Below are 22,609 nucleotides of genomic sequence, written 5' to 3'. Positions count from 1 at the left end.
GGTCATACACACCATACATAGTTTAGTACAAGCCCAGGCTGGAGTACAGCTACGATGAAAGACGATACATCTCATCAGAGGCATTCCAAGCTCCTATTCATTATTTTTCTACACCTCCGGAACGTGACACACACCAAGTCGTATCCCACAAGACACGCAGGACTGTGGGGAATACAACTGTTACAATACTAGTGGAACTACCACCAACTCAGACGTCTCCGTAGTAATCTTCATAGAAATCACCGCCATGTCCTGGAAGCTGAACATGATCATCTGGAAACAGTCGGTCCTGTGGAGCTTGCGGTCCATAAGGACTCGGGAGTGGCCTTGGTCCAACAAACGGTGGCAGACGGGGTCCACGAGGAGGGGTGATGCCTCCTACATCACGCCATTCCATACATTCTGGCAGACCAGACCGCACGGGGTACAAGTCCCTCATGTCCATATACCCAGCCTGCACGGCAGGTGCAAACCGTGTCAGAGTGGCCCAGTGATCAGAACGATCATTAAAGAGCTCCATTCATAAGGCACGATTCTCACGGTCCTTGTCCTCAAGCATCTCGGTGGTGGTGCGGAGTAGTGAATCCTCATGGGTAGGATCACAGTAGGTAGCCTGATAGTACCATTGTGCCCCAGGGAGTGATGCTGGCATATAGCGGAAGTCAGTGTTCTAAAGCAAGGCAGTTCTGGCTCGTATGATAGTCATCATTGAGTAAGTTGCGTCCTGCACGGACATCTCGATGGTAACCCCAAGTCCATAAGAGCAATGGAGGGGTTCAGTGGATCCAGGATAGGAAGGGTAAATCCTGACTGTGCAAAAATATTGGCTTTGATTAAAGTCTCGAAACTGCTCCTCGACGGTATACTCGGGATACCATCGATAGCCTGTCTCAACCATCACTCGGACCAGCATGGCCGTGTGACCAGGTACATCGAGGCACCGGGTCAGACGAACCACTTGATTCTGGGAACGGGTGGCCATCTGAAAGCACGGAATAATGCAAGGCATTAGAATTTCTAGGAGAATTCGGACAGCATAACGGCTGTAAATGTTCGGAAAAAGATTTGAGACATTCGCAACAGTTTGCAAAACCACTCAACAACATCATATCAAGGTTCTGGGTCAACCGACAACATACTAAAGGTAGTAGAAACTGAACCGAAGCATGGAACCAACAATCCTATAAGTTACTACGGATTAGTAACACGTGAACCTGATAGAGAGAAGAGAGCCTAGTCCTTAACCCACGTAGAATGAGAAGAGAATGACTTAGATCAGAGGGCATAAGGTAAAGGAGTAAAACTATCTTACGTTCCCTCCCACAATCAATTCCCCTACATATAACTAAAGCATTTCTAGACTCGACATCGACCAGTTTGGCTTAACACACCTACAGGCAGTCCGGCTCTGATGCCAACGCTGTCAGGACCCCGATTCTAAGTCACACCGATCTAGCCTGTAACACCTCATATCACATTGCGGCCTCACGCACGGTACTCCCACGGGTGTCGCCTTACCATGGCCCAGGACCGTTTGCGCCTTTTGGCTCACGTATATGACAATGTCGCTAGCATCCATATGACAGAGAACCCGGGCCGACATGGCTAGTCGTGAACCCAAAGCGGCACTAACATATGGGAACGGGCATACATGAATCAATATCGAACGTGTCGGTCAGCAGCGTGTGAATCCGGGCTGTAGCACTGGGCTAACAGGACTCCGGGAACCCGGGCTGTAGCAGGCTAGGCAGGACTCCGGATGTCACCGCGTGACATTTCCCCGAAGGGACAGACACAGGAACGATATGAAACACATGCCGGCCAGTCAAGTGTCCAGAGCAGTAGTGCTGGGCTAGCAGGACTCGGGTGAACCGGGCTGTAGCGGACTACTATGGCTCAAGGAGGCACTAGAATACATTTCCCCATAAGAGAGGCTGCCAAGGATAAACAACTAGATTGTCGGATCCCACACATACCAAGCATTTCAATCATACACACAATATGTTCGATATGTGTAAATACAACATGGCATCACAACAAAACTCTACAACTCAAAGTACTTTATTTAAAGGGCTCCAGAGAGCCTTACATAACATGTTCATACAGATAGGGGTCACATGACCCGACACTCAAGTCATACAATCATACAAACACATGCGGAAGCAACTTGTCTGGGTACAAACACTAGAAAGAAAGAAGGCTTGACGAAGCCTATCTATCTACGTAGGCCCTTCACAAGCCTAGATCACCACCCGGGTGGCAAGTCACTCGTCGTCGTCGAGTTCTACATAGAACCCATCGGAAGGGGCGGTGTTGTCGTCTGAAAACGGTAATTGAAGCAACATGAGTACAAAGGTACTCAGCAAGTCTTACAACAGATCCTACTATACATGCACATTCTCAAGAAGGTAGTGGAGTTATTGCAGCAAGCCAGCTTTGACTCTTGGCTAAGCTATCCTACGAGACGCCACTTGTAAAATAGTTTTCGCACACGAGTCCACTAATCACCATCTCAATACTCCACCGTGGATCCTCCCTCGTCATCCCACGAGAGAGCCATCCGCGGTACTCACACTTATCTTGAGGCTTTTAGTAGTATCCATTTACTTGTCTATGAACTGCATAGGCGACCAAGTAGTCCTTTACCGCGGACGCGGCTATTCGAATAGTTTTATACCCTGCAGGGGTGTACTTCGTCACACACGCTCTCACCACTTACCGTCGCTACACGACATGTACTCGGCAACCTTCAAGCGGAAGCCCAACGTGGGTGTCGGCCACAGCCTACCTAAACACTCAAGTCTCTAGTCCAGGTTTATCGCCTATTCAGGTTCCATCCGCAGGGAGTCCGGCCGAGGTTTCCACATACGGCCCCAAACGATGTGTGCAGGGTTCCCGGACACCAAACGGGCGACTCGGTACACCGTGCCACGAGCCTACCGCATCACAGCCCACCCCTTGGTCAGCGCTGTCCACGGCCTCCACCTTACTACAAACACCAGAAACTACGTGCAACTCCTGGACAGAGGACAAGGGTGATTAAGAAGCCGAGGGGGGTACATTGGTTTCGGGCCCAATGCGTGGTAGTAGCTGAATCTTAAATCACGCATACAGATCTCAGTTCTTAGGGACGGTCTCAATGAAACAACCCACCATGTACTCCTACATGGCCTCTCATCGATACCTTTACCAAAACGTGTTCAACACCTCACTCTCATTACCGACACACGCTTTCACTCTAGTTCATCACCCTGATGAGCCAGACCTGACATGACTCTAAGCGTAGCAAGCATAGCATTGTAGGAACACAACATGGCTCAATCAACTCCTACACATGCTAGTGGGTTTCATCTAGTTACTGTGGCAATGACAGGTCATGCAAAGGAAAGTGGGTTCAACTACCGCAACACACAGCAGTTTGAATCGCGTTGTCTTAATGCAGTAAATGAGAGCAGAAGCGAGAAGATGGGTTTGTATCGAAATGATCAATGGGTTGCTTGCCTGACGGAGTGGTGGTGGGATACTGCCCTTCAGTTGGATACTCGTGAATATCCTCAGAGGCAGGACCTACCACGATGAACACAACGAAGCACAATCAACACCAAGCAAAGTGCAACAATATGATGCATGCATGAGACATGGCAAAATGGATGTATTGGGCTAATGCAACTAAGACCAGATGGGTTTGGACTATTTTGGATCAAAGATTCAAATTCCAAGTTCATATGTGGCCCTTTTTAGTGCTTTATCTTGTTCTGCATTAAACAGTAGGTTAATTTGCTTAAACATGCATGAAACCAGTACAGATGGATAGAATGGATTTTTCTGATCATTTTTCATATATAAATCTTTTCATTCTGAGCTATAGGTTATTTTCTATGATTTTTTGAAGTTTGTGATATTTTCTGGAATTTCCTCTATAGAAATAATTCCAGTAATTAAATTACTTATTACGTCAGCAGTTTGTCATGATGACGTCAGCGGTCAGCGGGGTCGTCCAGGTCAAACCTGACGTGTGGGTCCCCTGTGTCAGTGTCACTTTTAGATAATTAAACTAATTAGAATTAACTTAAATCTAACCCAGGTTAATTAGCAGGCAGGCCCCACTTGTCATTGACCCAGGGGAGGTCAAACCCCTGGTCAACTGGGCGGAAGCGCCGGCGTTTAGCCGCCAGCGAGGCCAGACGCGGCAGTGGGATGCGGGATCCGTGCTCCGGCGACCAAATGGGCGGCGGAGAGCATCTACACGCAGATGGGAACGAGCCGCATCGATTGGTGGTGGTGGTGGAGCTCGGGGTCGCCGGAATCGACGCCGGCGACGAGCTGTGCGGCTGCCGGGGTACGGGTGTAGTCGAACCCGTCGCTAGAGAGCACGGCGAGGGGCGTGCGATGGTGCTACGGGCTCCTGGCGATGCAGTGAAGCTAACGGCCATGGTGGTGCGACCGTTGGATGGCCGGAGCCTCGTCGGCGACGAGCTCGGCGGCGACGCGTGCGGGTGAGCTACGTGCAGTTGCTACGGAGCTCGAGAGGGAGAATGGAGAGGATAGGGAGGTGGCCAGGCTCACGGTGGTTGCGACGGAGCGGACGCCGAGGTCGGCGGCGAACTGCTGCGGTGGTGACGGCGGAGGGGATCTCCGGCGGTGGGCGGTGAAGGCGAGGTCGGAGCAGTGGCTTCGGGGCAAGCGAGCGCTCGGGGCCCGACTTGCTCGAAGGAGAAGGCGACGGCGGAGCTGCTGGACAAGGTGGGGCGGCGCGAGAACGACGGTGGGCGCGGCTACGTCGGCGGGATGACGGCGGCTGCTTCGGCCATGGCGAGAGAGAGCGAGGGAGAGGCGATGGGGGCGAATGGAGGTGTCCAGGGGCTCGGGGGCGCGACGTGGAGGTCGTCCAGCTCGTCCACGGGCGAGGCGGCAAGCAGGTGACGCCGTGGCGAGCTCGCGCACGACGGCGTCACCTCTGTGCCTGCTCTGGCGGGAGCAAGCAGCTGACTGGCCATGGGCCAGCACAGTGCTGGGCCGCCAGGTGGGCTGCCAGGTAAGTTTCTTCTCTGCTTTCTGTTTTCCTTTTTATTTGTTTCTGTTCTGTGTTTTGAAATAGTAGAAATACTATTCCATTTAGGAAAATCCTGAAAATATTCAGAGGCACATTTGAAAATATTCTCAACAGCCTAAAAATACCTTCAAGATTATTTGGGCATTTTAAAATATTTATAGGATTTAAATCGCCCAAATGCAAATACTTATGGCTTGGTGCAAAAATCCAGAATAGCCTCCAAAAATATGAAACCATTTTCGGCAGAGGTTTTAGCCAGGACCAAAGATGGTGAACATTTATGGAGGGCATTTCAGGTTCATTGAAAAGGATTTTAGTAAACCCTAGTTGTGTTCAGGGGGGTGCTGGGGTTTCTGGCATCCCCATTTCAAGTTTCTGTGAAAAGTAGACATGATGCAACACTCTAATGCATGAACTAGCTAGGATGTGACAGAATAAGCCGCGTACATACCAGGGGCTATATCGTAGTCCTACCATAAAACTCCTTTGGCTAAGTGAAAGTGTTAACGCCCTATAGTCCGATTGCCTAGTTCGCCGCATTGGCACCTCCTTAATGGACCAAGACGTCGGGTTAAGAGTGATCAAATGCTTTCCGAACACCCCCATACTTTGTACGAGGGGGCTGAAGCCGACGACTGGAAAACTTTCAGATTATACAAAAACGGCCGCACAGGAGGAACAAAAAGTTTTAGGCGAAACTAAAAACAAAATAGCCTTATTATAATATTGTCTTTTACAAATTTCCATACATTTCACTCGAATATCATGTTTTTCGAGCATTGACCCTCTATCAAGTGGGCACCCTCTAAGACATCCTCGAAATAATGCTCTGGTGCGTGATGGTCCTTACCCTTGGGCGGACTCTTCGCTGCAAGATCGGTGGCCTTCATCTTCGCCCAGTATGTCTTGACACAGGCAAAGGCCATCCGTGCACCTTCAATGCACGCTGACCGCTTAACGGCGTCGATATGCGGTACCGCATCAGCAAGTCGCCGCACCAAACCAAAATAACTATCCAGAATTGGCTCGGTCGGCCACAGCCCGACCACGACGTCCTTCATGGCAGAACCGGATAGTCTGTGGAGCTCGGCCCATTGGGTCATCTGTTTGTTCGGCAACAGTGGGCGCTTTGACACACCGAATTGTGACTAGAAAAGCTTCTCCGTTGCATACCCTTCTTGCGCTTGGTAAAACTACGCCGCATCGGAAGCACTCTTTGGCAAGTCCAATAATGTGTCTGGAGAACTCCACACTTGATTAAGCGGAGCATAATTCTGATCCCCGAACTTAGTTTGTAATAAAAAGGGCTTACCAGCCGCGATCTCCCCAGCTTGCCGGATCTCCTCCCGTGTCGCTCTAGATTCGGATCGCGCTTCTTTCGCCTCTCGTATGGCCTTGTCAAGATCAGCCATTTTGGCTTTATTATCCTTCTCGAGGAATTCACAGCGACTAGCGGCATCCTTTAGCTCACGCGCCATCGTGGATATTCTCTCCTCGTATTGGCGTCGAGTAGCCTGTTCGGCCTTTAACTCGGCAGATGCCTTTTTGGCAGCCGCATTACTTAACCGGGCCTGCTCCTTGGCCCGGGCTAGCTCAGCCCGAAGGATCTCAACTGCGGCGGCACCATCTGCAGTCATGCATATCTCAGTATACAATCTTTAGCGTCATGCTTACATTATAAGCACGTGCATGTAATGACTGCCCCAAATACATACCTTGCCACTCGTCAAGACGCCTGTTGATAAGCGTAATGTCATCTCCCACCACATCAAGCTTCCGCTGCAGATCGCTAACTTCGGTAGTCCGGGCGGTCGCCAGGGAGGTAAAAGCCTGTGTTCCAATTAATCAGATTATTTCCTGGGCATATCTTTTTTGATCCTCTGATCGCCTCCCTAGGGAAGCCAATCTGAGTCTCAGGGGCTCCTATCTATACACAGGTGCATTTTGCGAATAAAGCACAATCGAAAATATTACATTACAAACCTCGAAGCCTCTTAGCAGGCTCGTGTAGTGTCTGTGTGAAACGACACCTATGGGATCACAAGAATCCCTACTACGGTTGCCGGGGCGCGGGGTTGTGAGAAGAGCAGGAATAACAGTCAACACAAGGGTCGTTTACCCAGGTTCGGGCCGCGAGGATGCGTAATACCCTAGTCCTGCTTTGGTGGCTGTATTTCAGAGAGTTCTTGAGCTCTCGAACTAGCTATGGCGGCTTCATAGTCCAAAAGAGCCGAATCCCCCTCCAGTACGCCATGGGCCTCCTTTTATAGTTGAAAGGGGCTGCCACAGTGGCACACAGGAGGTGGAAAGGCGTACAGTGATGTGAGCTTATCGCCTGTATTACAGGACAAGATGCATTTAATGCATCGCTGAGGTGTCCTGATGCTTTATTGGGGACGAGAACGGAGCCCGTCCCGTCCGTCGCCGCTCCTCCTCGTTCCGACACGCGCCCTGGCCAGCGGTGCATGCGGTGCCATGTAGGCAGGCAAGTAGCTGAGGTGGTGCGGTGGTAGGGTCTTCACGAAGATCTGCATGCCGCCACGCAGGCGCTCGCTGAGTTGGCTTGGGAGCCGCATGTTGCCACCCATGTACCTGCCCAGTTGGTTGGGCTGGCAGCTGCATGCGAGTGGCGGTGGAGACTTGGCTGGTACGGGCCTGGCAGTGGCCCTGCTGGCGTCCTCGGCAAGGGCCTTGCCGGGAGGCCTAGCAAGGGTCTTGCCGTGGTGCGCAGTCGTCCCCGACAAGGATCTTGCCAGGGGTCTTGTGGCTCTCCTTGGCAAGGATCTTGCCGAGGATCATTGTCTTCCAATCCTCATCGGATCTTGAATATTCCTTGTCTTCACAAAGATCTGCATGCCACCATGGAGGTGCCTCCCGAGCCCTGGCCCAACGTAGTTGATAGTGTTGGAAACCGTGGGCTCAAGGATGGCGCGCTCTGCTGGCGTGGGCGAGCTGCCCCGGCAAGGGTCTTGCTGGGGGAACCTAGTTCGTCCATCTGCTTCTTTGTGTTCTTAGTCTTGGCGTTGTCTTGTTTGTCCCGTGCTTCGGCTTCTCTCCGGCTTCCCTCCTTTACCCTGCTACATGTGGTCGTGGCGCGTGGCTCTGACTGCCCGTGCACAAGTAAAGGGGTCAAAAGGAGAGCCCCTACTTTTGTACATCGACAGGAGCCCCCGGGCCTGGGCCACACATAAGCGCAACACGTTGTTGGGCTAGGCCCAGAACGGTGCGCGGGCAGGAGGGGCGGACTTTACCGCAGTAACTCTTCGTCCGCTGCGCTTCCCCATGACCCGCATTGAATGCGCGACATGGAGGGGTGTGCATGACGTGGGCGGCATGCGTGGGGCGGTTTCCGCACGCATGCGTCACATCGTGGTAAAGAGGCGCCTCGCGCCTTCCCCATAAAAAGAGGGAGGCGTGGAGGCGCGGCTCATTTACTGGATGGACTCGGGTCGCAGTCTTCAAGGCGCCCACGCCCCCCGATCACGGGGCGGGGAACGGTCGCCTCACCCGTCCCTTCGACCCTGCACGTTCGCCACGCGTCCTTCATGCAAGTGGCGAGCTGTGGAGGCGGGAAACTGGGCCGTCACTGATTGGGGCAGCGGGTCGGTCCTGATTCCCTGCGCCTCCGCCGGCTGGATTGGCTGAGTGGGGCGGCCAAGTCTTGACCCCGCCCCTCTATAAAGAGGGGGAGAGAGGGCGCCATCCCACTTCTTCAGTATCCATCTTCCTTCATCTTTGCTTCTTTCTTCCACCCACCATGGCGAGAGGAGGCGCTGGGCCTTCGACGGTGGCGGCGAGGGTCACTGCTCGTCACCGCGTCCCTCCTTCCCACGAGCCTGTGGCGGTGGAGCCAGCCACAAGAGGAAGGGGGAGGGGGCGTGGCCGAGGTCGTCGCGGCGGTCGGGGGAGAGGGGGACGAGGTGGCGCAGCGGCCGTGCCTCCCGCGATGGAGGGTCACGTCAGGGACCGGCCCCGCGAGTTCTTCATCAGGCTGCGCCGGCCACCGCGTCGTCGTCTCCGTCTCCCCACCCCCTTCATAGAGGAGATGGAGCTCGATCCGCCCCAGACCCTCAGGTTGCACATGAGGGGCTGCGAGGCCGGCGGCACGCGGGTCGACGTCGACTTCCCCGCTCCTCATGTCATGTATCTCCGTCGCGGATGGAAGACATTTGCCCGCATACATAGCCTGACGGTGGGGCTCGTCCTCTACTTCAAGTTAATGGAGGGCGGTCTGCTCTCGGTCAAGGTCTTCGGAGATCTTGGCACTCGCCTGAAGTGTTGCGTGGAGAGCTCCTCCGACGATGAAGATTCATCCTCGAGCGGGAGTGACGAGGAGGACAGCGACAGCGACGACGAGAGGGTCGGGCGGCAGGATGCTAACTCCGACTTCGACTGACCGCTCCGCCCTTCCCTCAGCCTCGCACCCTGCCAAGGGCCTTCCTCGTCAAGCTCTCCATCGGGGTGCTCCCCGTCGTCTCCTTGGGCGGCTGGCATAGGAGGGCCGGAGAAGGCGAAGAAGGTGGGTGGCGGCCGTCAACTCGGAGTACGTGGGCACCGACGCCTTCATCGCGTATTGGTGGGCCGCTGCCTCATCTTCCAGCCTTCTGCTCCTCGCACCTCGCCTAGGCGCTCTTTTTGCCCTCCTGCTGTCTTGTTCCATCTTCTGAGGAGAGGGATAAGAAAGGGATTACGTGCATTTTATCTCTTTTTAGTTTGTAAGCCTGCGGGCACCTGTCAGATTTAAAACTTGTAATCTCCTTGCTCATGTTTTTAATTCCGTATGAACTGTACCTGTATGGAATGTTTTTCATGAAAAAGGGTGCTTGCCGGGTTTTTTGTGCGTGAGCGAGGCCCATGCCAAGTATGAATCCTTGTTATTTTTATAATAAACATTATCGCTCGGAAACAGGCCTTTTCGTTTCCCTCCTTCAGTCGACCACTCTCGCGCTTTTGGCGGCAGCAGGGGCGAAGTAGAGTTAGGCTCCTCGTTCATCTCTTCGCCACCGCAACTACTACCAAATTCCGACCCAGGAAGTAGCTCTCGGGTACAGGAAAAGGGGAGCATGGTGGTTTTAAGAACATAAACGAGGTTTCACATGTCCCAGTTCTATACGGAAACGCATAACAGGGGGATGAAAGACTTATTTGAATCCGCAGCCCCCGGCAACCTTGGCTTGCCGTGGTTGGATCCTTGTATCTTCAGCCTCCGGCAGCCTTGCCCTGCCGGGGCCGGAGCGCCAGCCCGCTCTCCTTTTCCCAAGCGGCTCAGCAGAAGTGCCCTGCGAACCAAAGTGAACAGAAAGACGCACACTCGACCTCTAGGCTAGGGGTTAGTCACCGCTAAGCACTATCAACCCCTAACCAAGGGAGAGACTTAACCTAGCATACATGCAATGACTTAGGGCGCCAGCGCTTCATTTATTTATGCTCAGGGTATGCGCCTGGCTTTGTACAGAGGGTTAGATGCCTTGCCAGCAAAGCTCGTACAAAAGGTGGCTTGCCGGGAGGCCCGATAAGCCGCGCCTTATGGGTAAAACTTGCGAAGATGCTCGATGTTCCAGGAGTTGCTCACTGGGACAACTTCTTCGGTCTCTAGGCGGACTGCGACGGGCCTGGTGACTCGTATTACCCGACAAGGGCCTTCCCACTTCGGTGTCAACTTGTTGGTATTCTTGGCCGACTGAACGCGCCGAAGAACAAGGTCGCCTTCCTCAAAGCTTCGGGCATGAACCTTGCGGCTATGGTAGCGGCGCAAGGCTTGCTGGTAGCGTGCTGCTCTCACAGCCGCCCGAAGATGATCTTCCTCAAGGAGCGTTGCGTCATCTTGCCGCAACCGCTCTTGCTCAAGCTCATCATAAGCGAGCACTCGAGGTGACCCGTATATGTGTTCCGTGGGGAGAACTGCCTCTGCCCCATATACTAGGGCAAAGGGTGTCTGGTCGGTGGCTCGATTTGGCGTCATCCTAATCGACCAAAGAACCGCCGGTAACTCATCAATCCAGCGCCTTCCGCTCTTGTGCAGCTTGTCAAAAGCATTTGTTCGCAGGCCTCGCAATACTTCAGCATTTGCCCTCTCCGCCTAGCCGTTGCTCCGCGGGTGTGCCACGGAAGCGAAACAGACCTTGCTGCCGAGGTCTTGGATGTGTTGCATGAAGGTGTGGCTTGTGAACTGCGTGCCATTGTCGGTGATGACTCTGTTTGGTACACCAAAATGGCAGACCAGTCCCTTGAAGAACTTGACGGCTGACTGTGTTGTCACCTTTCTCACTGCTTCCACCTCCGGCCACTTTGTGAACTTGTCGATTGCAACGTACAAGTACTCAAAGCCCCCAACAACACGGGGGAAGGGGCCCAGTATATCGAGCCCCCAGACCGAGAATGGCCAGGAGAGAGGGATTGTTTGAAGGGCTTGAGCTGGTTGATGAAGCTTCTTTGAATGGAACTGACACGCTTCACACTTAGTTACTAGTGTCGTTGCATCCTGGAGGGCAGTGGGCCAGAAGAAACCTTGCCGGAACACCTTGCCGGCGAGGGCCCTCGACCCTATGTGGGAGCCACATATGCCTCCATGTATCTCTGCCAACAGCTCCAGTCCTTCCTCCCGGGGGATGCACTTCAATTTCACACCATTCGACCTTTTTCTATACAGGACGTCATCGACGAACTGGTACAAGGCGGACCGACGGGCTACTTTCTCCGCTTCTTCCTGCTCCTCAGGAAGTTCCCCTGATTGGAGGAATCAGACGGTATGTTGCGCCCATGCCGGAGCCTGGGGCTCGACGGCAAGGACCAAAGGCATTTCCTCTGCCATGGGAGCGGCCGTCTCTACGGCCAGGGCTTGACGCCCTGCCAGAGCCAGTTGCTCTTGGCAGGCTCAGTGTCCACGGCAACATCCTTGCCGGCAGCCCCAGGGGGCTCGGCGGGAAAGTACTTGCCAGGGCCTGATTTCCTCCGCTTATTCTGCTCTGTTGATGGTTCGACGGATGGCTGAGTTAACCGGAGCAAAAAGGTACCTGGTTCCACATGTAGCTTGAGTGCAGCGCGCTTTGACACGTAATCGGCGATGTCGTTCTCTGCTCGGGGAACGTGCTCCGCTTGGATACCGTTAAAGCGCTCCTCCAGCTTTGTCACCTCATCTACGTAGGCCTCCATCAATGGGCTCTGGTAATCCTTGTTGACCTGTCTGACAACAAGCTGCGAGTCACCCCTGACGATGAGCTTCTTAACTCCGAGGTCTGTCGCGATCCTGAGACCGGTAAGCAGCCCCTCGTACTCAGCTGTGTTGTTGGTGGACATCTCCCTGGAAAAGTGCATCTGGATCACATACTTGAGGCGCTCTCCGGTGGGTGCGATAAGCAGCACACCGGCACCGGCGCCCTGCAGCGAGAAAGCCCCATCAAAGTACATGACCCAGTCACGACTTGCTTCCTTGCCAGGGAGAGCGGTCTCCTCGATCTCTTCATCAGGTGTTGAGGTCCATTCTGCAATGAACTCCACCAAGACTCTGCTCTGGATCGTCGAGGTACTTTCAAACCTTAGACCAAAGCTTGATAACTCCAAGGCCCACTCCACAATCCTTCCGGTTGCGTCTGGGTTGTGCAGTATCCGTTGCAACGGGAGGCGGGTGACGACAGTGATCTCGTGGGCTTGGAAGTAATGACGCAGCTTCCTCGAGGCCATAAGGAGGCCGAAGAGCAGTTTCTGCACACCGGAATATCTTGACCTAGCCCCCTGCAAGAGGGAGCTGACAAAGTAAACCGGGTGCTGCATCATCTTCTTCTTCTGCACCACTCCACTCGATGGCGCGGGCTCCGTCCCGATGGCGTCAGGCTCTGCTGGGGGCCTTGCCTTGCCGGCACCAGGCCCTGCCGGGGGAGTCTCTAACTTGCCATCCGCCGGTCCTGCCACTGCCACTGCCTCTTCGTCGACCTCCCTCTACGCCACTAGCGCGGCACTGACCACTTGATTCGCCGCCGCCAGGTATAGCAGCAACGGCTCTTGTGGTTTAGGCGCAACTAGTATCGGTGTAGAAGAAAGGTATCTCTTCAGGTCCTGCAATGCCGCTTCGGCCTCCGGGGTCCACTCCATTGGGCCCGCCTTCTTCAAGATCTTGAAGAAAGGAAGGGCGCGCTCAGCATACTTGGAGATGAATCGGCTCATGGCGGCGACACAGTCAGTGAGCCGACGCACATCCTTGATCCGCTTGGGCGCCTCAATCTGCTCGATAGACTTGATCTTGTCTGGGTTTGCCTCAATGCCACGCTGCGTAACAAAGAACCCGAGAAGTTTGCCGGACGGGACGTCGAAGACACACTTCTTAGGGTTCAGCTTGAGGTCGATCTTGCGCAGGTCGGCAAACGTCTCTTCTAAGTCTTGCACAAGAGTTGCCCTGTCTTTGGTCTTGACCATTGTGTCATCCATATATGCTTCCATATTTCTATGTAGCTGGGGTTCAAAACCAATTTGGACTGCTCTTGCAAATGTCGACCCAACACTCTTCAACCCGAAGGGCATCCGTAAAAAGCAGTACGTACCACATGGGGTGATGAATGCTGTCTTCTCTTCGTCTTCTCTCGTCATGAAGATCTGGTGGTAGCCCGAGTAGGCGTCGAGGAATGATAACAGATCACACCCGGCCGTGGAGTCAACAATCTGGTCGATGCGCGGCAACGGGAAGGGGTCCTTAGGACAAGCCTTATTGATATCTGTGTAGTCAATACACAGCCTCCACTTCCCATTCGCCTTGCGCACACCACCGGATTGGCCAACCACGTCGGATGGAGCACTCCTCTCACCAAACCTGCCACTTCCAGTTTCCTGATTTCCTCTGTGATGAACTCCTGTCGTTCCAAAGCTTGCTTTCTGACCTTCTGCTTGATGGGCCGTGCATGAGGACAGACAGCAAGATGGTGCTTGATCACCTCCCTGGGAACGTCGGGGATGTCGGATGCTTGCCATGCAAACACATCGACATTCGCCCGCAGGGAGGCGTCGAGCGCGCTTTCCTATTTGCTGTCAAGGGTGGAGCTTATGGTGAAAGCCCCTCCCATGCCATCTTCCTTGACGGACACCCTCTTGGTCTCTGGTGGTGCAGCTCTGGATTTCTTGCTCTTGCCGGTGGAGCTCTCTGGCACGTCCTCGACGATAGCGCAACACTCCGAAGAGGTGCGCTTGCCGGAGTGGGTGCGAGAGGTCTTGCCGGTCTTCTTCTTCCCTCCCGGGGCCTCAGCGCCAGGAGCAAGTGCCTTGGCGGCAGCTGCTGCAACTGCTTCCCGGTAGAGTAGGTCGGCGCAGATCAGCGAGTCCTTCTTGTCGGAGGGGACGGTGATGATGTTCATCGGCCCAGGCATCTTCAGCGTGTTGTAAGCGTAGTGCGACGTCGCCATGAACTTGGCTAGTGCCGGGCGGCCGAGGATCCCGTTGTAGGGCAAGGGGATCTCGGCTAAGTCGAAAACAATCCTCTCCGTCCTGTAGTTCAGCTCACCTCCAAACGTCACAGGTAATGTGACCTTGCCCTTCAGCTGGCTCCTTCCCGGGTTGACCCCTTGAAACGTCCCTGTTTCCTCGAGGTCTCCATCAGGAATTTGCAGCCTTTTGATCACAACAGGCGAGATCAGGTTCAGACTGGCCCCGCCGTGAACCAGCATCTTGTTCACCTTGAGGTTGCGTATCATTGGTGAGACCAACAACGGCAATCACCCGACCGCAATTGTGCGGTCAGGGTGGTCCTCGGCGTCAAAGATGAGGGGCGTGCTGGACCACTTCAGCGGCTTCTGAGCGTCGAACGAGGGCTCTGCTGCTGTAATCTCACGCGCCCACTGTTTGAGCTGGCGGTGAGAAGTATGCAGCGAGGCGCCCCCATCGACGCACATGGCCTCTGTAGCCTTCTGAAAACCTTGCTCGCCGGACTCGTCGTCCTTGTCATGATCGTCATCTTCTTGTTTCTTGTCGCAGCCTCGAGCGGGCCTCTCTTGTTGGTTGTCCTTGCCGCGGCGGCCTCCTTGGCCGCCCCGCTTCTTGCCAGATCCCTCGGCACCATCTTGACCCTTCTCCTTGTCCCACCTCTCATACTCGGCCTTTTGCTTCTCAGCAAGCAGCTCGACTTGTCGGCAGTTCTGGAGGTCGTGGCCTTTGGTGCGGTGGATCTTGCAGTACTGCTTGTCAGAGCCCCCTGGCTTGTCGGCAGCCGCCAAGGCCCGGCAGGCGGCGCACCCGGCAATCTCCTTGCCGGGGTCGTCTGCCTTGGCCTTCTTGGTGGCGCCGGTGTCGTTGGATCCCTCGACGGCAAGCACGGCTTTGCCCTTGCGTTTCTTGTTGCGACGCCGGCCCTTCTTCGTCGGGGCGGCGGTGTCTCCATCGATAGAGTCGGTTTCCACGCCGGCGTCTTCGTCGGGGTACTTCCTCCCTTCTTCTGCCTGAGCACATTTGTCGGCTAGAACGTAAAGTTCGGCCACATCCTTGACCTTGTTCATCGCCAGCTCTTCACGCATCTTGCGATTGCGCACGTTCTGATGGAACGTGCTAATCACGGCGGCGGGGTGAATGTCGGGGATGTTGTACTGCACCCGGCTGAACCTCTGGATGTACTTGCGCAGGGTTTCTCCATCCTTTTGGGGAATGATATGCAAATCACTCGCCTGGCCGTGAGCTTGGTGGCCCCCAGTGAAGGCAACAACGAACTCATGACACAGGTCCAACCAAGAAGAAATGGAATCCACCAGCAAGTGCATTAACCAAGACATGACGTTGGGCTTCAGCGCCAACGGGAAGTAATTGGCAAGCACCTTGTCGTCGCCAGCTCCAGCAGCTTGCATCGCGATGGTGTAAATGCTGAGGAACTTCGACGGATGGGTCTTGCCGTTGTACTTCTCGCCGACGCCGGGCTTGAACGTGCGGTGGGATGGCCACTGGAACTGCCGCAGCTCACGGGTAAAGGCTGGACAACCCACCTCGTAAGGTAGGTCGCCGGAGCCTCCCGGAGCCGGGTGGTCCGCAGCGGGCCCTGCCCGCTTGTCCGACTGGTGGCGTGTATCGCGCCGGCGCCCGATGGTAGTCCGAGCGTCTTCATGAGCTCGTTCCCGAAGAACTTGGCGCTGGTCGCGGTGAGTCCGCGGGTCGGAGGACGCTATGGAGATGTTATCACAAGCGTCGTCACGACGGGCTGTCACCCGTGATGGCTGGCGTGGAGGAGAGTGCACCGTGACCGCAGCACCCCCGGTTCTTCCACCGCCGACGTATGGTGGCTCGATGGAGCGCCGACCCGAGGGCCCCGTCGGTCGCGGATCGTCTTTGTTGGCGACGGCGATGAGGCTCCGGATGGTGGCTCTCCATTCGTCGAGCTTCTCCGCAGCAGGAGGGAAGTCGAGGAGTAGCTGCGCGCGCGCCAAAGCTTCTGCTGGCGTGGGTGGTGGCGAAAGCTGCATGGACCGTGGTGCGCTTCAACTTCTAACCACGTTAGAAGGAGCTCTGTCACGGTCCAGCAGCTGCGTGCCACTTTCGCCAGCGCTTCGGCGGGCTTGCTGGGCTCCTTCGTCCCACGGGTGACGCACATGACTCTTCCCCCGGCAGCGTCCAGGGTCTCCAGCGTGGTGGCGCTGCTCGTCGCGCGCACCTTGGGAGGAGCGCATTGTGGGCGCCGACGTAGGCGTCTTGGAGGTCGCTGCGCCGCCCGTGGGTGGCACAGCGACACTCCTGGAGGGCCCCATGCCGCTTGCGGGGGGGCCCAGTCCCATCTTTGGACCTGGCGACGTGCGGCGCGTCGCTTGGCGCATGAACGATGCTGCTCGCCAGGCCCTGACTACCAGAACGATGCTGGTGCTCATGGGCCACGGCTCGGGTTCTGTCCGCGACCGGTCCGCTGCCCGCTCGCGCTGGTACGGGCCGTCTGGCTTCCGGTGAACCGACCACCGTGGCCTTCTTGTTCTTGGGAGCCATGGTGATGAAGAACTGCTAGGCTAACTGCTAGACCAGATTCTCACAATTGCGCCCCCTACCTGGCGCGCCAAAGATGTCGGTGGGAAACGACACCTATGGGATCACAAGAATCCCTACTATGGTTGCCGGGGTGCGGGGTTGTGAGAAGAGCAGGAATAACAGTCAACACAAGGGTCGTTTACCCAGGTTCGGGCCGCGAGGATGTGTAATACCCTAGTCCTGCTTTGGTGGCTGTATTTCAGAGAGTTCTTGAGCTCTCGAACTAGCTATGGCGGTTGCGTAATCCAAAAGAGCCGAATCCCTCTCCAGTACGCCATGGGCCTCCTTTTATAGTTGAAAGGGGCTGCCACAGTGGCACATAGGAGGTGGAAAGGCGTACAGTGCCGTGAGCTTATCGCCCGTATTACAGGACAAGATGCATTTAATGCATCGCTGAGGTGTCCTGATGCTTTATTGGGGACAGGAACGGAGCCCATCCCGTCTGTCGCCGCTCCTCCTTGTTCTGACACGCGCCCTGGCCAGTGGTGCATGCGGTGCCATGTAGGCAGGCAGGTAGCTGAGGTGGTGCGGTGGTAGGGTCTTCACGAAGATCTGCATGCCGCCACGCAGGCGCTCGCTGAGTTGGCTTGGGAGCCGCATGTTTCCACGCAGGTACCTGCCCAGTTGGTTGGGCTGGCAGCTGCATGCGGGTGGTGGTAGAGACTTGGCTGGTGTGGGCCTGGCAGTGGCCCTGCTAGCGTCCTCGGCAAGGGTCTTGCCGGGAGGCCCGGCAAGGCTCTTGCCGTGGTGCGCAGTCATCCCCGGCAAGGATCTTGTCGGGGGTCTTGTGGCTCTCCTCGGCAAGGATCTTGCCGAGGATCGTTGTCTTCCAATCCTCATATGATCTTGAATATTCCTTGTCTTCACAAAGATCTGCATGCCACCATGGAGGTGCCTCCCAAGCCCTGGCCCAACGTAGTTGATGGTGTTGGAAATCGTGGGCTCAAGGATGGCGTGCTCTGCTGGCGTGGGCGAGCTGCCCCGGCAAGGGTCTTGCCGGGGGAACCTTCTTCGTCCCTCTGCTTCTTTGTGTTCTTGGTCTTGGCGTTGTCTTGTTTGTCCCGTGCTTCGGCTTCTCTCCGGCTTCCCTCCTTTGCCCTGCTACATGTGGTCGTGGCGCGTGGCTCTGACTGCCCGTGCACAAGTAAAGGGGTCAAAAGGAGAGCCCCTACTTTTGTACACCGACATGTAGGCTTCATTCAATCCGCTCTTCGCGGACAGAACCCTCTCAACCACCGTGCCCATCAAGGTACGATGTTCCTCTGAGACGGACGCTTGTCGCAGCATGTTCGTCAATATATCCGGCGCTTCTGGATCCCCCGAAGCCGCTGTAGGAGTACGGCCTTCCTTCGAAGGGATCCGTTTATTCGTCCCTAGAGTCGTCTCCGGCTGCAAACCGGATAGTCCGGGGCCTTTATTGTTGGCCCCCGAACCCTGGGCAACCGAAGTGTCACCTTCGGGTAATGTCTTCATCATCCCTCCCACCACTTGTTGATCGGGAGAGACCCTCCAGGACGACACCTCGAAGTCGTCCGCCCTATTGGGCGAGGAGGCCGGTGGAGGCATCTCGCTTTCCATCATCTCTGGGAGAAGATCTCCCGAGGAAGAGGATTGTTGAAGAAAATTGTGTGCCGAATTGCAAAGATATATATTCTAGGTAATTACCTCGGTAACAGGAAAGGAACGAGATATGTTTAAAACACCCTTGTTCACTTACGATTTGGCTAAAGGCTTGTCCTCACTTCGGAACTGTGCGACAATGTCGTCTTCCAAGCCCGAGCCGCCCGATGGTGGCATCTTGCCTCTCTTGGGAGCCTTTTCCTCCCAACCTTCGGAGGCGGCCCTTTTCTTACCATGGGGAGAAGGGATGTTGGCTTCTCTTCACTTTTGTCTTCGGGCAAGGGAACTCTGACCTCCCCGGACACAGTGTCTAATATACCTTCGGAAAGAAGGCCACCTTTGGCCTTCCCGCTCTCCGCCTTGCCCTCCTTCACAGGCACCTGGTACGGTGCTGGGGCCAGCATCCTTGTTAGCACGGGATCCGCTGAGTCTTCAGGAAGGGGGGCCGAACACCTAATCCGTTCCGCTTCCTTTATCTAGCCCTGGAAGAAGATGGTTTGCTCAGTATCTTATTACAGGATACTTGACTAAAAGGTGTTCGGGAGTAGTGTGCTTACCGAGGTATCCGGATGGTTGCAGTCGAGGCCAATATCCTCGATGGTGTCCGGCCACTGTTTTCGTGTCCCAAAAAACAATTTCCACATTCCTTTGTGCATCGTGCCGAAGAAGTGTTGAAGAGTCTGTGGCCCTTCCGGATTAAACTCCCATAGGCGGAGAGGCCGTCGCTGGCATGGCAGGGTCCGGCGGACTAGCATTACTTGAATCACATTGATAAGATTGATGTCCTTCTTAAGGAGGCTTCGGATGCGGCTCTGCAGAGTCTGCACTTCATCAATTGATCCCCAGTCCAACCCCACCCATGATGCAAGCTGAATCGGAGGGCTAGATCAGAACACAGGTGCATCCGCCCACTTGGAACCACGGGGCTCGGTGATATAGAACCACTCCTGCTGCCATAAGTTAGAAGATTCTGTGAAGGATCCATTTAGCCAAAGAGCGTTGGTGAGCTTGCTCACAGTGGCACCACCACACTCCGCCTGCTTCCCCCCGATCACCTGCGGCTTCACATGGAGGTCTTAAGCCACAAGCCGAAGTGTGGAGGGACTCGGAGGAAGGCTTCACACGTAACGATGAACGCCAAGATGAGAAGAAAAGGTTCGGGGCCAGATCGTGAAAATCTAGTCCGTAATAGAACATAAGCCCACGGACAAAGGGATTGAGAGCGAACCCTAACCCACGAAGGAAGTGGGAGATGAACACGACCCTCTCGCTGGATCTGGGGGTGGGGATAACCTGCCCTTCGGTGGGGAGCCGGTGGAGGATTTCCGCGGTAGATATCTTGCCGCCCGAAGCTTCGTGATATCCTCCTCTGTAACAGAAGAAGCCACCCACCGACCTTGAAGGCTGGATCTGGACATGACTGAGTCTCGTGGCGATTGAAACCTGGGTGTTGGAACTCGAGGTAAGAAAGGTTGAGGAAGAAGCAAGCATGGAGGAGAAAGGTGGGTCTGCGCCCCTTTATAAAGGCTGTGAATATCGAACGCCTCCTCCTGGGCCTTGAAACTTGCCTATTCCCAAGGAATCATACCAAAGAGACGGTTGGATTACCCACGTCCGTGTTGATGAGAATCCCGTGATAAGGGGACACGATCTCTGCTTTGACAAGACGTGCCAATAAAACCGCGTCTCAAAACGTGGAGTGGCAGGCCAAAAAACGGTTCAAAATAATGACCGGGTGGTGACGTGGCATCGCGCTGCAAAAATTTGTCAGCGGATTGGACTCGTGAAATATTATACTCTCTGCGATTGTGTGTGGTACTTATGTTGCAGATCCGGACACGTTCGTCCGAAGACTATCTTGGAGTATTCGGAAAGGGGAACCCGCCTTGCAATGACGAAGACAATCTGCGCGCTGGACACCTCGTCATTGAAGCCTGGTTCAGGGGCTACTAAGGGAGTCCTGGACTAAGGGGTCCTCGGGCGTCCGGCCTGTTAGCCATGGGCCGGACTGATGGGCTGTGAAGATGCAAAGACCGAAGACTCTTACCCATGTCCGGATGGGACTTTCCTTGGCGTGGAAGGCAAGCTTGGCGGCCAAATATGAAGATTCCTTTCTCTGTAACCGACTTTATGTAACCCTAGATCCCTCCGGTGTCTATATAAACTGGAGGGCTAGGTCCGTAGGACCGAACACTCATCATTATAGTCATACATGCTAGACTTCTAGGCTTTTAGCCATTACGATCTCGTGGTAGATCAACTCTTGTAATACTCATATTCATCAAGATCAATCAAGTCGGAAGTAGGGTATTACCTCCATAGAGAGGGCCCGAACCTGGGTAAACATTGTGTCCCCTGTCTCCTGCTACCGTCGACCTTAGACGCACAGTTCGGGACCCCCTACCCGAGATCCGCCGGTTTTGACACCGACAACGTCACCATGGAAAATGAGGAGCAGCATGCGCCGGCTTTTATGTCGGTGTTCCAACGGGCGCAGGAGGAGCAGAGGTACAACCTGCTCCTCCTCGATTAGCACCGGCTGACGGAGGGCCGAACCTACGACGAGCGTGCAAGCGAGGAGGCCATGGACTCCATGGCCACGGAACCCGAACTTCATTCCGGAGCAGCGAGCGCTCTACGAGGTAGCGCGTGCTCACCGCGTCGCTTTCAACGCAGTGTCCGCACAGTGCGACGCGGACGTGGCCAAAGCACTGGCAGTGCTAGCGATCGAGGACGAGAACGTCGCCAGCTGTGCCTCCTACACACGACCGTCCAACTTTCGGGGGCGCGTGTGGCACGTAGACAGTGGCGGACCGTCCGCGTCCATCATCGACCTCGCATCCACCGGCATTGGCAACGGATAGGTCGCGGACTCCTCCGAGGATGAGTGGGGCATGGGAGAGGGCAGGGCATTGTGTCCCATGTGGGTCATTTCGTCTCCCATGTTCTACTCTTCCTCGCTGGAATCCACACCTCCACTTCACGGGTCTTGAACCCCGTCGCCATTGATGGAGACGACAGATGGAGGGTGTGGCCGCCGATGCGGAATACAAAGGAAGTGGACGACGGCCGCCGCCGAAGGATAGGTTTAGGGTTGAGCCACTTTTTTTGTCCTAAATGTTCGAAATGTAATGAGTTTCGTTCGGTTTATATGAAAATTTGTCGTGTTTGCATGAATTTCGTCCGGTTAGTTGAAAGCGGCTTCAAATGTATGCGGGCAGCGTTGGATGGTCGCATCCGGGCATCAGTGCCCGCGGATTGGCCCCCCTGTCCGTGGACAAATACTGGAGCAAATTTACGGGTCAGCGTTGGAGATGCCCAGATGACGAGCCTTGTCTTTAATTTCCATCATCCCTTAAGTTCTGAACGGTTGGGGTGAATCGTTTTAGGAGGTAGACACATGTAGGACTGCAAACGAGTTGAGTTCGAGCGAATTGGACCATACTCAGCTAAACTTATACTTAAATTTGAGCGAGCTCAGACTGAGTGAAGCTCGAGGTTGAGCTGTACAAAGTGGCTCGTTCTCAGCTTGTAACGATCTCGAGTCGATCTCGAGCTTGTTTCAAGTGATTTTCATTAATCTAAGGCAGTTCTTCTATCAAGATAAGCCACAACACAACATAAGAAATCATTATAAAATTAGACTTATTATCTCTCCACTAAAGACTACTAGTACTTAAAAGAAAGAGGTCATGGATGAACTAGCATGAGAAGAAAAGGAACGTGCGTCCGCTCTCAAATTTGGCCAAAATAATGCGGTATTTAACACGTGGCTTACCACTTATCATATTGAGGCTAAAATTTCTCCCCACTAATTAAGCTTCCATGTTTGCTAGTAGGTAAAATAAAAAAATCATACCCAACATATACAATAATAAGTTATCTTGTTTCTTTTATTTAATAAATATTAATTAATATTATAATATGATATCGAGCTATCGAGTTAAAATTGAGCGAGCCAAT

This window comes from Aegilops tauschii, chromosome 2 (assembly GCF_002575655.3).
Source record: "Aegilops tauschii subsp. strangulata cultivar AL8/78 chromosome 2, Aet v6.0, whole genome shotgun sequence".
NCBI classification, from domain to species: domain Eukaryota; kingdom Viridiplantae; phylum Streptophyta; class Magnoliopsida; order Poales; family Poaceae; genus Aegilops; species Aegilops tauschii.
Note: the sequence above shows the minus strand (reverse complement) of the source record.